Genomic DNA, 5,083 nt, shown 5'->3' on the forward strand with positions numbered 1-5,083 from the left:
ACATAGATAGATAGATACATAGATATATAGAAAGAAAGAAAAATGATAGATGAATTTTGTCTTGGACACCAGGAGGAAAGAAGGGAACAATTCCCAGTCATGAGGCCTTCTGCAGTGTGCCAGGCCACCAGCATCGCATTCACACAATCACAGAGCAGGAAGACTGTCTCTTTCCCACTTCTTAGGCAGCCAAGGGCCCCAGAGCCAAGAGGGCAGAGTTAGGTTCTAACTTAGGTGCTTGGAGAGAGAAGAGAAACAGCCCTGCCTCTAGGTGGTCTTGGGATTTGCATTAATTACTTGGAGAATGAAGGAAGGAGAATGCACTGGCAGAGGTAAAAGAAGGGCCTTTAGATCTGACTGATGGAGAGTAAAAAACCCAATCCCTAAGACCAGAGAACAGGTTTTCTCTTCTCTGCTCCTCCCCTCTCCCCCACTAAACTGGTTCTCTATTGGTAAACTAAACATAGCCTGAGTCTCCCTTCACCTGAAGAGGAAGGTTAATTAGTAATTGTTTGAAGAGGCTGACAAAAGCCTGACCCTGGTTTAACTCTAACAAATGTTTCAGGTTTCCCCCCATTGCTGGTAGTGCCTGGAATGAAGTGGTTTTGCAATTAACTTCCCTGTTGAGTGTGTACATTCTGCCTCCTAATCCTACAGGCCTGCTCTCTGCAACTAGCCTGGATTTTGCAACTATTTTCTGTCATTCAAATACAGTGTTACACTGGAGTTCTTCCTGCTAACAGGACTAGGACTTGGATCCTGAAAACTTCATTTGAACACAGGATGGGTCAATAATGTTTCTTTCCTGCTTCTATAGCTCAAGAACTCTAGGAACATTTAGAGTGCCAGTAACTTCTCATCACCAAGGAAAAACAGGGAACTCTTGAACATCTGAACTTTCAGAAGTGGAAGTCAGATTATCATAGACTTTTCTGCCCTGGCTGGTTTTACTCTGTGTCCTTAGACCTCAGCCTCCTGAGCAAGGGGGGAGGGCCTGAGTTACTAGTGCTCTGCTAGGTTCAGAACTGTAATGACATTGACAATACAAGTTAACTGCTTATCACAAAGGGATTGGAGAGCATATTAAGCCTTTCAATATTAGACCTTTCAGAACCCTGTGGACACAAGGTTACAATGCTAGAGTCTGAGAGGCTGGGCATATGGATCTGCTACACTTGAACCTGGAGCTCTAACTCCAATTCTGGTGTAGATCAGTGTTCATTTTCCAAAGAATGATCTCATCATTAGCAAATAGGACCTGGGTTCAAATCCGAGTCTTCACGCCAATGGCAGAAGATTACAAGAGACTCATTCCTAAGGATAGGAATACCGTTTGAAAGAGTAGTTCATGAACCCATCCAGTCTAAAATTGGATACAATAATCCTAGAATGCTGATTGATCTTAATTAATAGTTTATTAAGCATGAAAAGAATAATATTCCTCCAATGGGTGTATAATAAACACCTAAGAGTTAGTAGGAACGTAGTAGGTGTCATTAAATCATAGATAGATGGCTCTGGCACTCTTTACCAATATATATTTATTTGTATACCACCATCTACCTATTCATGTATAGCTGTTTTGGCCAAACCTGGGTGTCGATCTCAGTGCCTGCGGACCACCATACAGCTTCATTGGCTAGAGGCTGCCATGCTCAAACTCACCCATTCATGAATTGGGCCTGATAGGCACTGAGTTCAGATCCTCTCACTGCCAGGCATGATGGAGAACACATCTAAAATCTAGATGCTATGTGATAGGATGTAAACAATGAAATAATGGTATAGGTGTCATCAGAGTCAATAAAATAAATGGTAAATAAATGAATGAAACAAGAAATAAAATGAATAGCCACAACAAACACAATGTCGAATGAACATCTGGACAGAAGTATAAATCCTATCTTTAAAATGTATATAAGGAGTATCTTTTCCAGGTCTGAGGCTTGAATTCAGCCCCCCTATGAGGAGGGAATGGCGGAGATCCTGAGATACTCGTTTCTGGACCTAGGAAGAGTCATGAAATGCAATCGATCTCATCTTTGAGTGAGTAGTGCGTGCATGATGTGAGTAGGAAATGATAGGCAAGACTCATGGGGTATTTATTATTTGTAAAGAGCAGTTGAGGAAGTGTGACAATAATCATCACTGTCATGAAATGGAGTCATCAGGAAAGATCCAAGAATCGGTAGTCACACAGATTGGATTCCATCACAGGTCACCATCTCTCCTATTCTAAACAAATATGTACTTATTTGCATGATACCTTCAGCTTTTGAATGGATGACTATTATGCTTCTCACTCCCCCCCCCCCCCAGGGAGGCTCAATCTTAGGTCCTGGGAACAGCCCAGCTCCTTTATGGCTCACAGGCTGTTGTGTTCATGTGGACCCATTCACCAATTGGGCCTGCTAGGCCCTGAGTTCAGATCCCAGCCCTGACAAAAGATTCATCTTCATATCAGAAGCCAATCGTTCCACCTGTTTTCCTTTCCTGTGCAAGTCCTGGGTCTCAGCTATAATGGAGAATTTGTGGTCCACCCTGTGGCCATGGGAATAAGTTGTTATCCATGTCAGCCCAGTTATACCTGTCACCATATCCTCAAGAAAATACACAATACATCCATGAATAGCATACAAAATAAAGAGAATAACTACACTCAAAGCACGATGCAGTCCTCACACAGATGTGAATATATACTCCATGTTTCAATGATGCATTGAGGAATATTTTGACTTCCTTGGGGCTCGATCTCTATTCCTGGGAGTGGCCCAGCTCCTTAGTGGCTCACAGGTTGGTGTGATCACGTGGACCCATTGGCCAGTTGGGCCTCCTAGGACCTGAGTTTGAATGCCAGCACTGCTAACAATTCACCCTGATATGAGAAGCCAGTCGTTGCATCTGTTTTCCTGTGCTGTGCAAGTTCTGGGCCTCACCTAGGAGGAAGACTGTATAGACAACTCTATATTCATTGCAATAGGTTGTCATCCAATTCACCAGAGTTATATCTACCATCCTTTACTCAAGAAAAAACACAATACATCAATGAATAAGACACAAAATAAAGAGAATGACTACACAGAACGCAAGATGCCGCTCACCCATGTTTGGAAATATAGATCCCCTGTTTAATTATGAATGTATGACTATATTGGCCCCCACCAGATCTCGATCTCAGGTCCCAGGAATGGCCTAGCTCCTCAGTGGCTCACAGGCTGGTGTGCTCACCATGACCCATTCACCAATTGGGATTGCTTGGCATTGAGTTCAAATTCCAGCACTGACAAAAGATTCATTCTGATGTGAGAAGCCTATGGTTGCACATGTTTTACTGTCCTGTGAATGTCCTGGGTCTCAGAGAGAATGGAGAATGCTCTATAGGCAACTCTATAGCCATGGGAATAGGTTGTCATCCATATCAGCACAGTCATATCTGTCACCATACTTAATAAAATACACAATACATCCATGAATAAGACACAAAATAAAAAGAATAACTACACTGAATGCAAGATGCATACCACACCTGTAGGTCAAGAGAGATCCTATGTTTATAAAAGGTGGGCTTGCTATTTTGTCCAGTGCTGGGGCTTCAAATCAGGCCCTGCACCAGGCCTGACATTCTAGTCTTCATGGATAGTGAGCTTTCACTTCCCCCAAAATGCAACAGAGCTACCCAGACCTGAGTTCAAATCCCAACACTGACAAAAGATTCATCCTGATACCAGAAGCCAGTTGCACACGTTTTCCTCTCCTATGAAAGTCATGGGTCTCAACTATGATGGAGAATGCATAGGCAAACCTTTAACCATGGGAACAGGTTGTCATTCATGTCTGCACAGTTTTCCATGTCACCATATTTTGTAACATACAAAATACCTCCATGAATTAAAGACAAAAAAAGGAGAAGTGCACCGAACACAAGATGCTGACCACCCAAATTGTCAATATAGATCCTATGTTTAAATTATGGATTTATGACTATATTGGACCACCCCCTGAGGATCAATGTAAGATCTTGGGAATGGTCTAGCTCTTTAGTTGCTCACAGGTTGGTGTGTTCACTTTGACTTATTGGACAATTGGTCCTGCTGGCCCTGAGTTCAGATCCCATTACTACCAACAAGTGGATCATGGAGTAAAAAGCTGAGTGTGAAGCTTGGTTTCCTATTCTCTGAGAATCCTGGGTGTCAGGCATGATGGAGAACATTTCTACAAATCTAGATGCTCTGTGATAGGATGTCATCAATGCAATAAAGGTAATAGTAAAACATAGTAAAATCAATGGTTAATAAATGAACAAAACAAAAAATACAAGGAACAACCACACAAAACATGTATGGACTGAACATCTATGAGTAAGTATAAATACTATCTTTACAATGTGTATAAATAATATGTTTCTAGGGCTGGGTCTTGAATTCAGGACTAGTGAACAGGCCTGATTTTATCTTCAAGTACAGTTATCTTCCCCTTCATCCACACTGCTGCAGATTTACCCAGATCCTGAGTTCAAATCCAAAGCCTGGAAGAATAAACAGCACGAAGTGCAAGCCAGGGAACTAATTTACTTTTTTTAATTTTTCTCAGCACCGCGTTTGAACTCAGGTCTTGGCAACTCTGCCTCAGCTTCTATCTCCGTATGCTAGGATGCAGCCACTGGACCCACAGCTCTTCCTGAGATCCTAGTCACCTAGGTCTTGCAGAAACAATGTTCAGGAAAAATGCCTTTTTACATTTTCTTCCTTTGCACGGTGACCCTCCTGAATCTGAATTACACTGTTGCAAAAGGTACTTCAGAAGATGGCGACGGGGCAGTAGGGAAACGCCACAGCTCTCTCCAACCAAAAAGAGAGTTCGAGTTCCAACCTTTAATCTCCCCAAGAGACCGACAACAACAAAAAGACGAACACTCAGAGAAAAACCAGAGGTGGAAAATAACAAAAAAAAGAAAGAGAGGAAAAGAAGAATTTCAGAACAGAGAAGAGCAAAGACCCCTCCCCCAACCTTTACTGGCCGCGCGGCAGTGCGCCAAGCCGCCGGCCGAGAGACACAGGGGGCTGCTTGCAGATCACCAGGTACC

Source organism: Dipodomys spectabilis, unplaced genomic scaffold (genome assembly GCF_019054845.1).
Source record: "Dipodomys spectabilis isolate Male_0828 unplaced genomic scaffold, ASM1905484v1 ptg000590l, whole genome shotgun sequence".
Classification (NCBI taxonomy): Eukaryota; Metazoa; Chordata; class Mammalia; order Rodentia; family Heteromyidae; genus Dipodomys; species Dipodomys spectabilis.